Source organism: Colobus angolensis, unplaced genomic scaffold (assembly GCF_000951035.1).
Source record: "Colobus angolensis palliatus isolate OR3802 unplaced genomic scaffold, Cang.pa_1.0 Scaffold51, whole genome shotgun sequence".
In the NCBI taxonomy this organism is placed as follows: Eukaryota; Metazoa; Chordata; class Mammalia; order Primates; family Cercopithecidae; genus Colobus; species Colobus angolensis.
Window position 1 is genome coordinate 6,218,382 of NW_012118599.1, and position 22,109 is coordinate 6,240,490.

A 22,109-nucleotide genomic window follows, 5' to 3' on the forward strand; every position below is an offset into this window, starting at 1 on the left:
AATAAAAAAAAAAAGAATACAAAGAAAATAAGTGAGCTTTTGGAAAGCCTATTTTTAAAAAATAAATTTATATGTAGATAAAATGGTAAGCACTGCTGAGTCCCTTTTCTGGTTCCACTTTATGTCTCTGTCCTTGTTTCTTTCTTATGCTATATGATTATATTTTCTATATTCTTGGATTCTCTTTGAATTATTTCTGAAACAAGATGAGATATAAGTAAATATAAGTAATTATTCAAATGGCTAAAACATGAGATTTGTCCTTGATAAATTTGCAGCAAAGAACAGTCTGGCTTTCTCTTCAGGTACTTTGCATCCTAGTGGAGAGAGTAGACATGTACACTAATAATCATGCTGCAAGATTTGTTAATACCATGAAGATATTAATACATTTAATATGTAAATGTGTACAAATTTTATAGGAGGGAGCACTGGAATGTGCAGAGAAACATGATTCTATGAAACTTAGTTTACAGAGAAGAGAGAACTTTCCATTGGGTTTTAAAGGTTCTGCAGATTTTCAATGGGCAGAGGTGGAGGAACAGTCTGAGCAGAGAGAACATCATAAACAAAGGAATGAACGTGAGAAAAGTCAGCATATGTTCTTAGGCTAAAGAATAGCTTAATCAGGTGAGATAGACACCCAACACTAGCACTAGCCTCGTGGCACTGGGGATTATTTAACCTCTTCCAGTGCCTTTAACTATGAAGTGGGAATATTTACACTATTACATCTACCTAAAGAGTTTCTTAAAAGGCCTAAAAAAGAAGTGATGAACCTAAACCACTTAGCATTGTGCACAGACCAAATGCTTACAAAACCAGTAGCAGTTATTATTAGCATGAGGTTACAATCCAAGGGAGAAAAAGGAAGAGAAAAACTTATCTCGGGCATATTTTTAAAGTGACAAGTTGTTACCCCTAGTAGCTTCATGAATGCATACATTCAATTATACAATGACCTCATTCTTTCTAAAACAAAGTTCTGACTTCACCTGGTCTGCTAAAAGAAAAAAAAAAAGTATTAATGTGAGGGGTGGGAAGGGGAAGCACAGATGGCAATTTCATGCTTGAGAATTCAATCCTTCTCATTTGGGTTGAAAAGATAAAACAGACCTTATGGATCTCCTCCTCTATTAGTGTGTCTCTGGCTATAAAAAATATATATAATAATCTCATCATAATTTACAATTGCATAATTCTAAATAATTCTTTTTCTTTAAGTTTGATAGAATCATGTTTCTTAAAAGGATCATCTTTTCCAGCATCACATTTTTAGGCCAATAATAGAATAAACAAAAATTCCTTGAAAACACCTACCAACAAACAAATAAAAGCTCATTTGCAACTTGCTGCATACTACACTGTGATTTCATTTACAAGAGTCTCAGGCAAAGAAGATCACCATAACTCTCAAAACGGTTGTGTCATTGACAATTAAACATAAGTTAAGAATGGCCACAACAAAAACCTGAATAGACATTCACATGTCTGGTATGATGAAGTATAATCCAGCCTGAAGGGAAGGAGATTGAGTAGATCAGAAAAAGTAACAAGATTTATTTGCTCTAAGACTAACTATATGACTAGTAAGGCAGTGGTATACTGTTTAAGATTTACATGTTTGCAAAACTAGGAGTTATCATAATCATATTAATTTTCCTTCATTTTTCTCTCCCAGTTCCACCCTGGCATTTCTATCCCCAGTCTATATGATCTCTGGAAACACTGTTGATCAAATATGCTACGAGTGCCCATCCAGAGACCAGTAGTTCTTGCTCAAGCAATTTTTTTCTTATAAGAACAATGAATGACATAAATTCTTTTTAATTCATGAACAGAGGCATTCGATCTTAAATATGATAAATTTTATAGATGTAGATAAAATGCCTGAAAATTTAGAGTTATTGAGAGGCCAGCAAACATGTAAAAAGAAAGTATATTAATAAACTAGCAAACTGATTATCATGGTTAGGTTTTAAAAACCTAGAATATTCCACAAGAAAACAAGGAATGGGGTTCTAAACATAAGCAAAGGCCTTGCTTCCAATGACATTCTTTTTTCCAACATGGAACACCTATACAGATAGATGAGATAGAGATGCAGGTTTTTATTCTATCCAGGAAGTTTAAGAAATGCTTCTGGGACTTTCCATATTGGCAGATAAGCCGAGAGCTTGAAAAATTTAGTGAGGAGAAGAAAATTCCTATAACCCCTTTAACGCAGGATCTATTTCAGTGAAGACTTGAAAAGTTAGAGAGATACAGGTTTCATTCCACTTTTTATAAATACATATATTCCAAACAGAAGAGGTGAGATAACCAGAATGGTATTTTATTAAACAACACATAGCATTTAATTTGTACCAGAAACACATACAATCATTTTACAAGTACTATCATTTAAATGAATCTTTCAGACAACCTTAAAACGAAGTTTCCATTATTATCTCCAATTAACAGATGAGAAAACCAAGATACAGAAAGGTTGAAAAAAAAAAAAAAAAAAAAAAACTTGTCCAAGCTCACATGGCTATTAAATGGCAGAACTGAGTTTTGAACCCAGACGATTTGTCTGCAAAATCCGTATTTGTAATCACTTCATTGTTGCTTATTTTTCTTTAGAAGAGCTTCTGATTGGAGATAAGGTTTAATCTTTGAACACTTCTGCCTGTTCTACAGAACCCCAAAAGAAATTTTATTCGTACAGTAGAGATTATTCTACGTGCAAAATCAATATTCCTATGGGAAAATTTCCCTAGCAACTAGTTTAAAATGCCTTTTTAGGCCAGGTGTGGTGGCTCACACCTATAATCCCAGCACCTGGGGAGGCCAAGGCGGGCAGATCACCTGAGGTCAGGAGTTTGAGACCAGCCTGGCCAACATGGTGAAACCCCATGTCTACTAAAAATACAAAAATTAGCCTAGCATGGTAGTGCATGCCTGTAATCCCTGCTACTCTGGAGGCCGAGACAGGAGAATTGCTTGAGCCTGGGAGGTGGAGGTTGCAGTGAGCCAAGATCATGCCACTGCACTCCAGCCTGGGCAACAGAGTGAGACTATGTCCAAAAAAAAAAGGGGGGGGTCTTTTTTTAAATTACTAATCACTTCAGAATGACTGCTTAAGGGGACACCTCCCTTTAGGAGAGAGAGAGAGGTGATAAACAAGTATGTGAGCTCATCGATTTTATAAACATTTCTGGGAGGCAGGTGGTATGCTTGCTTTCCAGGTGAAAACAGGCATGGAGCCATTCAGGGACTACTCCATGGCACACAGATTCTTTGGTGACAGATCCTTCACAAGGCACTATGAGCACAGCATAACCTTATGTGGCAGCTGTGGAGTCTTCTCCTCATCTATCCTATTACAGAAAAAGGAAACCTGGTACAGTCTATGACTCTTCACAAACGAGACTTCCTGCAGTAGAGGAATCATAAACGACAAGGCCCATGAGCAACAAGAAAGAAGAAAAATAAGCTTTCTTAAAAAAAGCAGGCCCAGACAGCACAATGACTGATTGTAGACTAGATAGTGCTCCTTCTTCTTGATAAAGGTCAAAGCCATCTTCAAAATGACTGCCCTATTCAGGTTTTTCATAATAGATTGGAAAATATGACTCAGACAAACACGCAGGAAGGCTTGGTTCCTAATTTGTCAGGTTTTTGAATGGATAATTTTTAAACTTCCTACAAGAAAATACTCTAGCATTTCCCAAAGTGGTTTCCTTTTTCTCTTTCTACCCAAGAGAACAATATAAGCTTGAGAAACCATGTTGTGTGTGCATGCCTGCAGATTTGTGTAGTGATCCCCTACTTTTCAGACATCAAAAACCCACTAAAAACAAAAGCCAACCAGAATGGAGCACATAAGATTCCATTCAAATACCACTGCACCCTGAGGTGAAGGTGAAGCTTAGCAGTCCTTCCTGATTGCTGTCTTTGTACTAATACCCCTAACTGAATGAACACCCAAAGAATGGTGCTTACTCAGGATTTCACTTCAGATTTTTGCACTGAGGTATCCACATAAAGCATGAGTAGTGGTTATTGCCCTAGGCTTACCATTTCTAATTGTATTGTTTTGCTGTTCTGCTTGGTTCAGTTAGCTCATGCGTTAATTGTGTAATGGCATAGAGAATAAAATATAAAAAACATGTTTGTTTAAGCAGTGGCATCCTGGCTGCCTTTTTTAAATATCACCAAGGCTAGCAGTCAGTTGGAATGAGTAGCAAACATCGTTTGATTTCCAGCAAGGTGAGGGGTGCCTTCTCCCAGTTTCACTTATCCTGCTTTCATCATTACAGAGCAAACCCTGGAATGCTGTCATCCTTTTCAGGCTTCAGTTCCCATCAGAGTATTGGCTTCACTTTGACTGTAGAAGATTTAGTTGAAGCAATATTCAAAAGTGTAGAACTTGTCAAGCTACCTATCCAGCGAGAAGTCTTGAAGTAAATGGAATTTCATTACTTTCAGAGTAAGAGAAATTGCCAAAAAAGTCATACAAGGCTCTTAATAAAGTGGCCACTGAATAGTTGTTCAGCCTCAACATTAGCCATGCCTTCTTCTCCCTAAACTCATCCCAACCTCAAATAAATACATAATCATTATTCTATCTGGAAAAAATTATATGATCTCTTTGATTCCCTGTGCCTTCTGTAGCCATAATATATTTGCACATGCCATTTGTATTGGTAATGATAGGCTAACTGACATAACAAATAACCTCAACATTTTGTCACTTAATGCATTAAGGCTTATTTCTCACTCAAGTCACTATCCATTTCAAGTAAGCAGTGGTTCTCTCTCCTCTACTCAGTCATCAAAAGAATCCAAGCCCCTTCCATTCAGTATCTCCAGTATCCTCTAGGACAGTCCTCAGTCAGAATTCCACGAAAGACTTAACCTGTAATTTCCATAGAAATGTACTGCATGTGAGGAATTAGCCATCTCCTACACATCTGTAATGATGCTAGCTAAGTACTAGCCTTGCGTGAATTGAGAAAATAGTCATTAAATCATTTTCCATAGAGCTTATTTTTCTATGAACCCTTTGAGGAAGGCTGCTCCAGGGCATGGTCTTCAACACTGGCTGCATATTAGAATTACCCAGGAGCTAAAGCTAAGAGCCACTAATCTGAGAGCTCAGCATTTTTAGTTAAATCAACTGCCTGCATCCCAAAGAAGGAAGAGAAAGAGGGTAAAAAAGAATGCATGGAAAATCATCCGGGAGGTCTTCATGTGGATTCAGCATAGAGATGGTATAAATCACTCTGCTCACATTCCATCGGCCTGAACAGTCACATGGCCCCATATAACTGCAACCTGGCAGGAAATGTAGTTTCCTCTCATGTACCAGAAGGAAAAGGAAGTGGAACTTCTTCTAGCAGTATCTGCCATACTCTTCCCTTTACCTGAAGAGACATTGCCTTTCCCTTCCCCCGCCTCTCTCCAGTTGTTCCTCTTGGTTAGGTCCTCTTGTCCTCTGAAACAGTAGTTACCTGCTCTAGAAAACCTTCTCTCTCTATCCTCCAAAGCTCCTGGGGTACACCTTTATCAGTGCACCTATCACACAGAACGATTTTGGTTAGTTTCTCTGTCTCCTCTGGCTCCAACTGTGTATTCCTAGTTCCTGTTGATGCTAAAGATACACAATAGGTCCTCCATATGTTTCAAAAATTAATGAATGAAAGTGCCAAAATGTACTTCGCATACATATATACCACAGTTAAAGACTTAATATTATCTCTATGTCTTAGATTTAAGAAACTTAGAAGCCTTAGAAGTAAAAGACGTATTCAACACCACAAGATAAAAGAGATAAACAGGAATAGTCTTATACTTGAATAAATAATCTATTGCTTAATTGTTCCTATCTTTTACTCTTTCTGTTCAATCTTAAAAATAAGGTGACAAATTTATAGGGAAGCACACTATGCTCTCCCTTATAGGTCTCCAAAAGCTTTTCTTGCTGAAAACAGCATACAAAATGCTTTCCCTCTTCAAAGCCCAATGCAACACTGGAAAAGCAATGGAGAAGAAAGTACTCAGTATCTTTTCCCCACTAAAAGTTGTACTGCAATGCTTGAACACAATTGGAGGATCCCTAGGTTTATCAAAAGTATCTGCCATTTCTAAAAGAATATAAGTTTATTACTTACATCAGATATAACCAAAAATAATCAAGGTTCATCATGTCTTATATGGGATTCTGAAGTTCCTTCCTTCCTTCCTCCCTCCCTCCCTTCCTCTCTTCCTTCCTCCCTCCCTTCTTTCCTCCCTCCCATCCTTCCTTCCTTCCTTTCTCTCTTCCTTCCTTCCTCCCTTCTTTTCTCCCTTCCTTCTTTCCTCCCTTCCTTCCTTCCTCCCTTCCTTCTTTCCTCCCTTCCTTCCTTCCTCTCTTCTTTCCTCCCTCCCTTCCTCCCTCCTTCCTTCCCTCCCTCCCTTCCTTCCTTCCTTCCTTCAACAGCTAAAATGAAATCACCTGTAGAAAGTGGCTAACACTGTTATGTATTTCTCAGTTTCCAAATTCAGAAATCCTATGGAGTTTCTGTTTCAGTAAAAAGGTTCCTATTAAAATAAATAAATTAAAACAAAGTAAATATTAATCCAAAATACAGAAGCAAACATTCTAAATATCAGGAAAAGAGGACAAAATATTTTAAAAATGCATTATTCGAATGCTTACTGACTGTTGCTTTCCCACAACCATCATTTGTTTGGAAACTTGTAAGTATGGGTAGCTAAAAAAAAACAAATGGTTTTTCTTAAATTAGATATGAGAGGTGGCAAAATTCCCAAAATCAAACAAAACCTTTTCTATATTCAAAGTGTCAAGTTTGAAACCAAGCTTTGAACATGGAAAGATGGAAAGATAAGTTAATTCACTTAGAGCAAACTTCTTCTAAGAAAAATAACATGCTGGAGATTTATAGACTCCTAAATAGCCATTTCCAAGCATACTAATGGTTCAAATATGTAAGTCAAAGGGTTATCAATTAAATATCTTATAAAATATACATCGATTTAGAATTGCCTAGGAAGATAAAAGATTTTGACTTGTAGACAAAATATAAACTATTTGATACCTTAAAATAGGCTTCATCCAGGCACAGTGGCTCATGCCTGTAATCCCAACCCTTTGGGAGGCCGAGGCAGGTGGATCACTTGAGGCCAGGAGTTCGAGACCAGCTTGGCCAGCATGATGAAATCACATACCTACTAAAAATACAAAAATTAGCTGGGCATGGTGGCGTGCCTGTGAATCCCAGCTACTCAAGGGGCTGAGACCCAAGAATCACTTGAACCTGGCAGGTGGAGGCTACAGTGAGCTGAGACCATGCCACTGCACTCCAGCCTGGTTGACAGAACAAGACACAATTCAAAAGAAAAGAAAAGAAAAATTGGCCTCAAAATTTCCAATATGTTGCATCTAGAAATAGAAACTTGTCTACATAAAGAAACACAAAAGGATTAAGGCACTGCCATACTGTGGTGGTAAAGGTGGGTCACAGATATGCAATAGGAATACCCAAACCAGGATCAGATTACAAATCAATACCAGAAAAGCAGTGGAAAAAGTCAGATTCTGGCCTGTAAGAAAGAGGAAAGAAGCAAAGTAAAGGTCTAGAATTGAGGTCAGGATTAAAAAAAAAAAAAAGAACTGAGTAAAAAGGATTTCAGAATTCAAAATCAAGAAAATGGAGTAATAGGAACCAAATTTAGACAATTCCAAAGGTGAACAAGTTAGCAAAAAATGACATGAGGAGGAAATAGCTATTCTACAACAGCACCAACCCAAATCTTACTCTATTGGGGACATTATGAAAGAGACATTATACACCTTCTTGAAGGAATTGTGGAACATTTAAAGGTGTAGTCCTGGCATCTGACATCAATAATTTTAGATTTTTAATTTATGGTAGTAGGAAAATTCATAACTTAATTCATGGGTCACAAAATGAGCTAAAATTAGTAATCATGAAAACTGATTGATTTTCAATTTTCAATTAAATGAGGATAACCTACCTCATTTAATTGTTGAGTTAGATATGCTATGTATATATTGGCACTCAGCACTTTTTCCCACCTTCTTCTATTGTTTCTCATTTTATTACAGACACTGGAAAGTTTAAAAGTATATTCCCAGAATTTCTTTGCAACTAACAAAACACATTAGGTTTACAAAGTAGATTTCACCAATTAAAAGCACTCCCCTGAAATCTGGAAAGCAGAAGTAAATGGAGATCACATACCTGTGGCTTTCAGCATATTTTCTGATGACAAGCAAGGCTATGAAGAAGTCAATGCCCACAGCTTTATAGATATTGATAAGGAATTGGAGAAATAGCACCTGGGCTCAGTTTCCCAATCCTCAGGCAGTTATAGATGTAGCAGTGGGAGTGGTGGTAACAGAGGTTATGACAAACTCCCAAGTCCTAAATTTTAGTGAGCTATTAACACATGGTTCCAGTGGCAGCCTCTTGACTCCCACATTCTTATATGTGGCAGAGGCAGCAACTCTCTTGGGAAGCCAATTGAATAGTTTTGTTTTCAGAGGATAGCCTCACGGTCCAGCCTGGTGCTTGCTTTTTAGCTCTTCCAACAATTTCATAAGCACATAATTAACCTGTATTAAATATCTTACTGTTTAAAATACCTGAAGTGGTTTTAAAGAATTGAATGTTAATTGATATAAACTTCAATACAATCCTGTGGATTATATTATTATACCTTTTTTTTTTTTCCGACGAGAAAACTAAGGCCCTGAAAAGTTAAGTAAAAAGTAAATGGAAACAGAGGCTACAGACTGAGAGGACCTAAATGCAAAACATGTATCTGATAAAAGAGTTGTATCTAAAACATATTTTTAAAAACATTTAAATCCCAATATGGAAACAAGCCAATTTTAAAATGGGCAAATTTCTGAAGCGGACAACTTATGAAAGATATACACATGGCATATGAACCCATAAAAAGATGTTCGACATCATGTGTTACCTTTTTCATCAATTGACAGTCTAATCATAAAATTCATGTGGAAATGTAGGGGCCCAAAGTAGCCAAAACACAGGGACTACTAGACATGTCCAGGCAATATGCATCCCCTCCTTTCAGCTCCTAGAACAGCAGAATGGTCTCCAGAATCACCCTGACACTGTAGATGACATATTCAGCCTGGACAGCCACCAGGTTTATTTAGTATTGCCCTGTTACCTTGCTGAAGAGCCAAGTAATCACCCTTATCTCACAGTGGGCCATTGCCTCTACTACCCTGGACCACTGAGATGCCAACTGTACTGTCATGAGTTTCCCACCATCCATACAGGGGTAACCAATGATCATGGCGAAGACTTTGATTTACAGAAAGATCTGATTGGGCAGGTGATGAACCAGCTTAGACAGTAACTTGTCAGCCAGTTGCTCCACACATGCTGCTTTTGTCTCCTCCCCAACGTACCCTACCAGATGTAGCCAAAGTGCTCTAGGAGGTCATGCAGGTTGAAAGTCCAATATTTTTGTCAATGGTTAGATAATTCCTTGAAAGGATTGCCAAAGGAGACAACTATGGGAGCCCAGCACCATGACACACAAACAACTTACAGACTTCCGTGAGCAAGTCACTAGTGCTGAGGAATGTAAGCAATTTGCTGGACCTTGCAAGACTTCACCAGGTTGTTTCAACAGCTCACACTCCTGCACTGTTTCTGTCTTTTAAATTAGAAGATAGGAAGAAAACAAAAAACCAGACTGTGTCCCACAATCAGAAACCTCCAATGTGACAGAGAGGGCTTCACCACCAGCAGGGTGTACGACCAGGCACAGAGAGACTCCAGCTTTCTGAGGCTGGAGATCCTGTTTGGGGGTGTGAGGGAAAATCAGGGCAGTTTAAAAAAAGATGACTACAGCCTGCCCAGTGTGGCAGGAGGGGAGCTGGTTTCCTGGTAAAGTTGTTTCTAAAAGGAAAAATAATTTTAAGAAACTTTTTTAAAAAGGGCCTGGCACAGAGGCTCATGCCTGTAATCAAAGCACTTTGGGAGGCCAAGGCAGATGGATCACTTGAGGTCAGGAGTTCGAGACCAGCCTGGCCAACATGGTGAAACCCCATGTCTACTAAAAATACAAAAATTAGGTGGGCCTGGTGGCATGCACCTGTGATCCCAGCTACTTGGAAGGCTGAGGCAGGAGAATTGCTTGAGCCCAGGAGGCAAAGGTTGCAGTGAACTGAGATTACAGATTACAGCATTGCACTTCAGTCTGGGTGACAAGAACAAGACTGCGTCTAGGTAGGTAGGAAGGAAGGAAGGAAGGAAAGAGAAAGAGGAAGAAAGGAAGGAAGGAAGGAAGGAAGGAAGGAAGGAAGGAAGGAAGGAAGGAAGGAAGGAAGGAAGGAAGGAAACTTTAAAAAAAAGAAAACTAAATGTGAAAAAAATAGTCTTGAAAAAGAAAAACAAAGTTGGAAAATTCACACTTTCCAATTTCAAAATTTAGTACACAGCTACAGTAATCAAATCAATGTAGTATTGGCCTAACAGTAACTATATTGATCAATGTAATAGAATTGAGAGCTCAGAAAGACACTCTTAACATTTATAGCTAATTGATTTTCAACAAGGTTGATTTCCCCGATTTAATGAGGAAAGAAATGTCTTCTCAGCAATTGGTGCTGGAACAGTTAATATTCACAGACAAAAGATTAAAATTGTACCCCTTTCATACACAACATAAAAAAATGAACTCAAAATAGATGATAGGCCTAAGTATAAGAACTGTAATTATAAAATTTATATTAGTTTCCTATGACTGCTGTAACAAACTATCACAAATTTGACAGTTTATACCAACACAAACTTTTTGTCTTACAAGTCTGTAGGCCAGAAGCCCAAATCTGGAAATCTACAGAGGTCTATTCCAGTCTTTGGCTGTGTACCAATCTATGCATGTATGAGAAACCAGGAATCAAATCACTAGAAAATAGAAAGCTGTGCATATTCTTGGAGCCAATGTAGGACTGAAAAATGTTGATTTTCCACCAGACAAAATTTCCTAAATCATGCATCATTGATTAGAATCCTCAGAGGGGTATCGTCTTAGTAGTAGAACTATATTAACCTTATAGTAAAAGCTCTTCTAGACCCACCTTAATAAAATGTAAAAGCTGGCTGGGCATGGTGGCTCAATGCTTGTAATTCCAGCACTTTGGGAGGCCGAGGCAGGTGGACCTGAGGTCAGGCATTTTAGACCACCCTGGTCAACATGGCGAAACCCTGTCTCTACTAAAAATACAAAAATTAGCCAGGTGTGGTGGCACACACCTGTAATCCAAGCTACTCAGGAGGCTGAGGCAGGAGAATAGCTTGAACCCAGAAAGCAAAGGTTGCAGTGAGCTGAGTTGGCACCACTGCACTCCAGCCTAGGTGACAAGAGTGAAACTCTGTCTCAAAAAAATAAAAAATAAATAAAATGTAAAAGCCAACATCAAATAGAATGAACTATTTCCAAGTAATATAGCCGCATGCCAGAAAAAATGTCCAACTTTATTTAAAGGAATACAAAAAATTACAGTACACCAAAATATGAAATGCACAATACACAATATCGAATGAAAAGTTACCAAACAAAGGAACAGGAAAAGATGAAACATAAATTAGAGAAAAATCAATTAAGAGAAATAGACTTAGAGATTACAGAGATAGTAGAATTATCAGGAAAAGATGTTACAGCGAATATATATATATAAAAAATATATAATTATGTTATACATGTATACATATATTCTAAAATATATGTTTTAAAAATATGTATGTTCTAAAAAGTATTAAGTATTAAGTATAAAGAGTAATGCAAAATATTTTTTAAAAACCCAATGGCACTTACAGAACTGAAAAATACAATCTCTGAAGGGAAAAATACACTGGAAGAAATCATCAGCTGATTAAACACTGCAGAAGTATAAATCAATGAACTTGAAAATATGGAACTAGAAATTTCAAAGACAAAAAATAAAGAGTAAAAAACAATAAATGAAACACTGGAAGAATTGGAAAACCTGAACAGAGTATGAGTGACCTATCGCATGACAACAAGTTTTCTAACATACGAGTAATTAGGGTTCCAAAAAAGAGGACAGACAAGAGACAAAAATATATATAATTTTCCAAATTTTCCAAATCTATAAACCTATAAATCTAAGAATTTCAATAAACCCCAAGTAGAATAAACAAAAAGGAAACCACACCAAGACTTTTGTGTTCAATTTGCTGAACATCAGTGACAAATAGAAAACTTAAGAGCAATCAGACAAAAAAAACCACATTATTTCCAAGAAGAAATTATATCAAAGAAGAAAACACAATAAGAACTAGAAAATGTTTTAAAGACAAGGAAAATAAAAACATCTTTTAAAATTTTGTTACATGCAGCCAAAGAAGAGCTTAGAGAGAAATTGAGAACTTTAAAATGATTATATTAGAAAAAGGAATTCTCAAGTTAATATCTAAATTGATTATCAAAATCAATCTTTAGAAATTTTTTAAAAAGAGAAAATTTAATCTAAAATAATTGAAAAAAGAAAATGATAAAAATAAGAGAAAACAAAAAAAGAAAAGATAATAATAGGAAAAAATTTGATATACCAAAAATCTGTTTCTTCAAAAAAATAAATAAATTTTATAAATCTTTAGCCAGATTCAAAATATTTCTAGAAGAAAAATAAATTATCAGTATCAGAAATAAAATACCACTAAATGTCCTATAGACATTAAAATAACAATAAATGATCATTATGAATAATTTTAGGCCAAACAATGAATAATTCAGATTAAATGAAAAATACAAAGTACCAAAATGTACTCAAGAAGAAATCGATAATGGGAATAGCCCTATTTTTGAGAAAGAGTAAAAGATTGAATATAGTAAATAGAACCTCTTAATCTGATCTCATGTATTTTAATTTTAGGCCCCAAATCAAGAAACTAGCACTAATTCTGAAAATTGACAACAAGGGTTTATGTGAATTGAAAAGGAAGCAATCATGGACATTTAGATTCAGGCTAATACAACCACATCTATGTAAACGTAGATCTGTAAATCCACAAATAGCAAACCATTCAACCTTTTTCCAGGATTCCCAAATTCTCTCCAACCTTCCTATTCCCTGTGCTCTCAAGCAAAGTTCAGACCAGGCTGTAAACCAAAGCCAATCCTGGCAGTACCATATTAATATGATTTCAAGAAATCTGCCTACGTACCTGAGTCCTTTACTATGGAGTCTAAGAGAACTTCTAGAGAAGAGATTTAAAATGCAAATAGACCTAGTGGTAGTATATACATTAATAAAGTTTTGATAAGATTTAAATGACTAATTTGAAGTATCATTTTTCAAATAAACTTTTGGGAAGGGTGAGATGTAAATGTCTGAAGAAGCAAAAGGACAGCAAATAAAGGAGAATCCAGTATATACATGGGAAGTTGATGCCAAAACAAATTTCATTTACTTCAGTCTGACAAAGGTTAGTGTTACCATTGTGTACGTGTCTGGCAAACTACTCTAACACCATGACCTTCCCTAGGGCCCAGGAATTAAGGGACTATTAGGTAACTCTTCAGGATAACACTTCACACACACCTACTCCTCTTTTACAATTCAATAATGCAGAATCCCAGTACCAATGCTGGCCATGTTATTTACTTAAACGAAGTCATTTCATTCTTATGTCAAAATCTAGGTTTCTAAAAATTCTTTTTTAATTTTAATGAAAATTGATACACCCAATCCACAATTACCTTGTTGCTATATTACTATCTGTACCCCTATCATGTAGGTGAGATAATTACTCTATGATTTTCCCCACCCCAGCCCCTCATTCACATTAATAAATGTGTATGTCACTTCTCTTTAAAAATGAAATACAATAACCCTTTTTCTTCTTTTTTCAAAATTAGGCACATGATAATGTTTTAAAACAAAATATTAATTAAATTAAATTTAAAAGGTTTTATGTATTCTTTTTCTTAGAAACAAGAAGACATATATTTTCACTACAAAATGTGTTTGCCTCTGAAAACACAGGTATTTAATTAATAATAATAGTTCCCTGGATTAATTTTGACAGTTTATGTAGAGTCGAAGACATATCTGACATTTTTAAAATTTACAACAATGTACACAGAATGCTAACAAGAAAGTTTAAACTACTTAATTACAGGTGCTGTAAATCTCCCTTAAGTAATTCACTACCTGTATCACTTATAAAGAGAGTTTGCTTATTCTCCTTTTATGGGAGACTAATAGAAGGCCATTATCCTTTTGGAGTGAAGAGATTTATGGATGTATCTTCCATTAGCATTAATAAGGGTCCATGTAAATCACTAGGCACTGATAGAGGAAGAGAACTCCTCCATCTATTGAGTAATTGGCTATTTTAGTTAAAAGATAATTTTGGGACAAGGGAAAAAAGTAACATTATTAATAAAATTATCTGAGGTTAAGACTACATTAAAACAACGTGGTAAGAAAAAATGGGTGACCTGACACTTTATTTGGCTTTTATTTTCCCTACTTCCTAAGTTAATCATAAGCATAACAATAACAAAGCAAACATAAAGGTGAATAAGAGTGACTGCTTTTGAAAAGAAAGAAGAGTGCATTACATGATATCTAAGCACATTGACATAGATCATTAAATTAACAGAATTGAGTCACAATAAAAGCATGTTGTTTCCTTCATGACAAATGTTTGCTACACTTGTACCTTAGACTAACATAGGATTTGCTTAACATTTTAATTGCATTATTTCAAGTAGCACAATGTCTTCCAAATGTTCTATTAATCTGCATTTTTTTTAAATTCTATATTGCTGTTCATGCATATGGGCTTCTCAGAGTCCCTGGCACAATTTTATGTACCTCTAAATATCATGTGCAGATGCTTACATTTTAGTTTTTCATTCTGCACACAGAAGAACTTTCATGTGCTTAATGTAAAGCCAGGCCTAGCATGTCAGGTTGTCTTGTGTGACAAATAGTTGCGTATAAATAAATTCACTGGATACACTTTAAAACAAAACAGAACTGTTTAACTTCTCAGAAACAGGGTATCAGAAATCCAGGAGTCTTTCTATATTTGGCAGATGATTTTGTAAGACTCGGGTTCACTACTGGCAAAGTAAGTTATATCTTCATGGTTTTGACAGACAAATACCACATAATCTCTGCTCAAATTTAAAATGCATGCCTGTGTAATATACATTTGCAAATCTGTCCTAGAAATGTTCTGCCACAGATCAGATGCCTTGTTATTGAGAAATCAAACAGTTCTTTAAATAGAGGTTGAAAATGCGGCAAAAGCTAATTTTTGCAGTACAAAACTAATTGTGTGTTTTATTTTCATTTAACAGATTAAATATAGTTCTACCCTTGCTTTGATTCCTCTTCTGTTTCTTACAAATGTGACAGTGTCAGAGTATATGCAGGGATTCCACTTAATTAAAAAAAGCAGAATCATGAAGAAAAAAAGGAACAACAATAAAAACAAAACAATTTATAGGGTTCTAGTTACTAGCATTTAACAAAAGGCATTTGAGGAAATTTTAGGGAGCTCTTTTATGGTTCTCACAGTGGATGCTACATATTTATTTATTTTTATCCTGTATTAATTGTAAAATCAAACATATAGAAGGGAACCTATAAAGAAAGAAATCAGAAAAGAAGAGAAATGGATGACTGCCTCTTTGTGACATATTTTCTCCCTCAGCCTTGCATATTTGCATTAAAGTGATTGTGAATAATGTACATTTGACCAGTGCCGTCTGCAGAACTAATGCCTATAAAAGGGATGGGAAGTAGCATATGTTGTGCCTAGGGCAGAGAAAGTCCAATCACCCCCACTGTGAGAGTCTCCAACTAAAACGCAGGACAGCCTGGGATTCAGCCTAAATGAACCCAGCAGGGAGAAACAGGACACAGTCCCTCGGTCCACATTTAAGCTTCTGAACTAAGATTTTTAGAGTTTGCTTCGAAAAGAACCCATAATCTCTATTATGTCCTTTGCAAAGCGTTGAAAGTTTTTTCTTCTTTGTCTTACCTACCTATTCACAAATTTTCAAGGAAAACCATTACGGCAAGACATTAAACACGAGAAATCAGTTGTTTCAGAATCAAGATGTACACTCTTTATTGCCATTTTAGCAACTCTCTCCTCTGCTTGAGCTATTCCCCGGCATTATCTGACAAGGCACAGTTTTGTCAGTAATTGCAAAATGTTTTAGGCTTGCGGTTTCACTTTTATGTTTTTGAACTCTCCTGGAAATGCTCTGCTATTAAATACTTTGCAGAGGTTCTCAGTCCTGTTACATAATCTTCCTGTGACCTCTAGCACCAGGTTCAGATTCAAACTAGCTTTCCTTCTACCTATATTAACTTGATAGTTGAAAAATAGCAATTATAAAAATTTATGAGAATAACAAAATCAGCTGAAGTAGGGAAATAAAAGTTGCCAAATGGCTGTGTTTGAATCAGTAGGATTGCCTTTTGCCTCATTAGCTGCGGTATTAAAGGGGAAAAAACAGAGTAGGGCTAGAAAATATGTATTCATTTTGATATTTATGTAATCCAAAGGGGGAGGGCAGTAAAAATAAAATAAAATTGAAAACTTGTAAGTTTTATCACAGCATGATATGAAAGAGCCTGTGCAATGCTGAAAATAATACAGAATTGATAGGATATAGCTTATCTTTTCTTCTACTATCTTAGTGTTTAATTCCTATTCAAATTACTGTGAAGATGCTGTAATGTTTCAGAATGAAAGAAAGCTCCAAACCATTGATTTCAGTTTATTGGCCTATTCCTTGGATGGGGTAGGAGGGTGGTAAGGATTGCCCTGTTTGGACACTTCAAAGGACTTCATTCTTTGAATGATTAGCTATTATATAAGGAGGGTTACACACTGTCATGAAAATTAAGTTTTGGGTGTTTAATTTTATTTCCTTGGGATCATACCCTGAGTTGTGTAGATCAAAGACCTTACCCTACCCTACTCTTCACTACCCTCTCCCCACTTCACCTTCTTGATGTACTAGAGCCCCGTGATTACATGTTTTGGCAAGCTGGGCATCCTTCATTTTTTTTCCCATAATTTCAGTCTTTTCTGTCATCACCCAACAAGGAGGTCCTCATAGTGTGTAATCATTGTAGTTTCTGAGATTAACCAAACTCACCTTGATGAAATTTTACTTGAGGCCATGATTCAGTGTCTCAGACTTAGGAGATGTCAATTCCCTGTTAGGATTATAGAGCAGTTTCTATCTGCTCCGTAGTATTATAAGCACCTGTAAATCTTGGCAAAAGGAGTTAATGGAGTGGGAGCCTCCAAAACATTCTACCAGAAAAAGTAACATAAAAATTGCTTAACATTAGTTTATCAGATGCTCAAAAATACTGGTTGTTTGACTAATTAATTAAAACAGATAATTCTTCATCTTATATATCATCATGTCAGTATTTTCTATCTTAATCTTACCTTTCAGGCTATTTTTAAACTACGGACTGGGGAGAAGGAAGTGTCATTCGTTCATTTATTATTTCAGCAAATATTTAGCAGGCACCAGATGAAATTAGGGGCCACTGAACTTAAAGCCCCATGCTGGAGACAGACAAGTAACTAGCAATTTACAATGCACTGTGATTATGCTATGATAAACTGAGATTCTATAGGAGAGTAAAGTAGAGCATGCAAAAATATATATATATATAATTAAATTATTTTCTTAGAAGAGCTTTTAAACTTGTTATCAAACATGCAAATTGCTTTATTGTCCAGTTCACATGAAGCTTGCCCTTATTATTGTTTTCCCAATAATAATATATTATGGTTTATTCCTTTCTTACTCCCTGAGGGTTAATATGCAAATAAATTGGGAGTTGGTGAGAGCTAGATCACTCTGGAGGAAACTTCATATCAGACATTCTTCCTCTTATGCTTAATTTTACAGACTTTGGTCATCTCACATACTGCTTCTGGGGCTGAAAGAAGTTTGTGTTGTGATGTATTACATTTGTCATCATGTGCCCCCAAAGCCCCTCCTCTTCTTATGTTGCTTTATTGCAGTATAAGGTCTAAAACCCATGAATCTTGCTGTCTTCCAATAGCCCCCTTCCATAACATGGTGACCTGTGCAGAATTAGAGCTAATAATTCAAACCAAAAAGGATAAAAAGCATAAAGCAACTGGCTTGCTTCTAGATTCCACCATGACATTTTTAAAGCCCAAATCAAATATTTTAAGCAGTGCCCTTTCTGAGTCAGAATTTTAAGCAGCACCCTTTCTGAGGCTGTATGTGACTCTGTCAGGAGCCCTGGGTTCTAGTTTTGCTTCTGTTAAATATAGAAGGCAAATCATGAGTTTCCTCATCTTTAATTGGAAGAGGCAGAGACTACAAGATCCCTAACATCAATGTCAACTCCAATATTCTAAAAATGAATTTTAAAATAAATTAGATAAATTTTTTGTTAATGTTCAAACTTTTAACCTACCCAGTCTTTAAAGAACATTTTTAGATAAGACTTCCTACATCATTCTAACATATGCAAGTGGCCAAGAAATGGCATACTCTCCACGATTCTGAAATAAAAATTCTGAAGCCCAGAGAGATTTAGTGATTTTTCCAATAATATGCAGTGGCTTAGCAGAGGAATATGGAACCCAATCCCTATCTTTTCAAAATTTACATAGAAAACACAAAATATTCTATAGGAAAAAGACAAAATTTTTTTTTTTTCCTAGACGGAGTCTCGCTCTATCACGCAGGCTGCAGTGCAGTGGCGTGATCTCGGCTCACTGCAAGCTCCGCCTCCCAGGTTCACATCATTCTCCTGCCTCAGCCTCCCCAGTAGCTGGGACTACAGGCATCCACCACCACACCCGGCTAATTTTTTGTATTTTTAGTAGAGACGGGGTTTCACAATGTTAGCCAGGATGGTCTCGATCTCCTGACCTTGTGAGACAATTTTTAATAATTGTATCTGATTCAGTTAATAATCTGACCCCCAGTATGAATTGGTAAAACATTAAATATATTTGGCTGTCTGACAGATAAAGTAGTTTAAATTGCCAAAATTCATACTTAAAGGAATCAGGTGTTCACTGGAGCACCAAATGGACCACAGAGAAAGCACAGATTGATGTCTCTATATTTGATCATGACAGTCACCACTGGCAGGCAGGAAATCTAGGCCAGAAGTATCTCAATATTAGCTTCCTTCTCTTCCCCTCTGAATGCTAAATATCCTGACATCACCATTTGATCTGTATATCTGGAAGTCTCCCTGGACTGATTAGCAAACTAAGAGCATATCTCCTAAAAGTAAATATGTGTACTCTTAACTTGGAGTGTCTCTAGCCCTCAATGTGTTGAAAAAAAAACTCAGGCTATTTTAAATGATATGACACGATCACCACAGAATACAGGAGACTGGATTCCAAAGAGGTAACATAGGTAATTCAGCCCAGACAATGTCCATGTCCTTTGCCTCCGTCTTGTCTATCTTCTGCATATTTTCTAAAATGTATACAATCTAAATCTTCACCAGGAACAGATTCTGAATAAATGCTATTGCTAGACTGTGTGTGGGAGAAGAGGGTTGGAAATAATATATTTCTTGATATCTTGCCCAGGTATTAACTCCGTCCTTTCAGTCACTTCTTTCCTGAGTTGAAATTCAGTCATCTAGAAAATGTAACTGCCTAACACATAGAAATTCAAGTTTTTTAAAACATATATTTCAGTGGAGATATCATGTCAATTATCTCAATGTAACCATTTTGTATATAGTTCAAACTTCAGAGACTATTTTATCTTTTGTGATTCAATGTTTTTTGTTTTTGTTTTTCTTTTTCTTTTTTGAGATGGAGTCTTGCTCTGTCCCCTAGGCTGGAGTGCAGTGGCCAGATCTCAGCTCACTGCAAGCTCCGCCTCCCGGGTTCACACCATTCTCCTGCCTCAGCCTCCCAGAGTAGCTGGGACTACAGGCGCCCACCACCACGCCCGGCTAATTTTTGTATTTTTTTAGTAGAGACGGGGTTTCACCGTGTTAGCCAGGATGGTCTCGATCTCCTGACCTCGTCATCCGCCCGTCTCGGCCTCCCAAAGTGCTGGGATTACAGGCTTGAGCCACCGTGCCCGGCCTGTGATTCAATGTTGTCCAGTACTTTTGTTCTTGCCAAATCTCTACCTCCTAATCCTTACTCAGTAAAATTAAAGCTTGGTACTCATCACTGTGATACTTGTCTACAAGTAGACAGGTGATAAACAAACTCAAAACAATAAATTCTCTGTCCCAATTTTTCTCAGGCAAATGAAACAGTAAGACATACTGATAATCAAATATTTTAATTATTTTATGTTGAAAGCATACAGGGTCTTCATTTGAAGTCTGGTTCTATCTTACTTTCACTCTAAGAACAGAAAATAAATGAAATTTTGAGATTAGTTTGTATGAAGGAGATTTTTCAATATAATTTTAGGGACAGATCATTTTATGTAATTATTTAACAAATATTATATAGAGCTTACTCTGTGCCAGATGGTATTCTAAGTGCTTTACAGAATTTAACTTATTTAATACTCATAACAGTCCCATGTATTTCTACGATTATTCCCATCTTACAGGAAAGGAGAGTAAGAAACAGAGGTTAAGTAACTCTCTGAAGGTCACCAGCCAATAAGTGGAGGAGTTGCAATGCAAATCCCAGCAACATGACTCTAGCGTCTATATTCTCACATCTCAACAAGATGATTTAAATGTCAATAAGATAATATGAAAAGTGGAAAACATTTCATTTCCAATGAAAACTAGAAGCATCACTTAATTTCCTGAACCTGATCTCAGTCCCAGAATCATGCTTTCTCATGACTTTTTCAAATATTAACAGAGCATTCTGAGAAAAGTGCTATTGTTTCTCAAAAATAATTTTCATAGTCTTCTCTAAATCTATGATAAGTACTTGTACAACTTTTACCAGACTGATTTTTGGAACTGAGAATAATGAAGGACGTTCTAGAAAGAGAAAATGGAGGAGATATTCCTATTGTTTTCATCTTAATTCACATAGATGCAATAAAGAAAAATAAGGAACTGCCTGGATTTTATTCCCAGAGAACCAGTCCGTTGGAGATACAAATCCTTTAACTCAAAAGGAAATCCTAAGTCCACCATTCTGGGACTCTTTGCTATTTGGTCATGCAGTTTCAATTTTCTTTTGTAAAATACGGTGAAAATACCTGCCTCACAGGGTTGTTGTAGGAACTAATTGAAATAATATAAAGTTCTTAGCAAAATTCCTGGCATAGACAAGCCCTCCATAGATACCCAAATCCTTTCCTCTTGCTGTAGAAATAAGAGCTTTCTTGTTTTTAAATATAGGGGGAGAATTATTAAACTTTCAAAAATGCAGCTGGAGAAAACATTTTGACTCAATCATTTAACAAATATTTTTCAAGTACTTATTATGTTCCAGGCACTATTATTTCAAACACAACAGACTAGAATTCCAGAAGGCTGAAAAGTCTCACGGATACTTGTTTCAATGTTTCTAATTTCATTAGAAGCAAATGTGCAAATGAGTGATTTCCACCACTTTTGATTGTTGTTCCTTTGAAAAACCACACTATTTAGTTCAACAAGAACAGAATATTCTGTGATTACTTTGTCTGTTACTTGACTTGGTAGGAAAATCATTTCTGAATAACCACACAGTTGAAAAGGCATACGACACTTGGTCCTAGGGAGCAACCACAAAGCATTCAGAAACAACAAGCTACATGAAGACCATTCCATTTCTGGTCATTTCGAGGAAGCCTGTTGCTAGTGATCTACAATATCCAAGCCCCTTTGCAATGATCAATGTCTAATTGGATCATTGGTATTAAGACAATGCCTTTCAGGTTTGGTCTATTTTGCTAGAAATCCAAGAACATGTATCTTCTTTTAAAAAATTATCCAGGTTTAAGCCGGACGCGGTGGCTCACGCCTGTAATCCCAGCACTTTGGGAGGCCGAGACGGGTGCATCACGAGGTCAGGATATTGAGACCATCCTGGCTAACACGGTGAAAC

At 36.4% G+C, this 22,109-nt stretch overlaps 1 pseudogene; it reads left to right on the top strand.

Moving 5' to 3' along the window:
* LOC105524952 overlaps positions 1 to 9,715 on the top strand; it is a 130,425-nt pseudogene extending 120,710 nt beyond the window's left edge.
* The last annotated feature ends 12,394 nt before the right edge of the window (positions 9,716 to 22,109 follow it).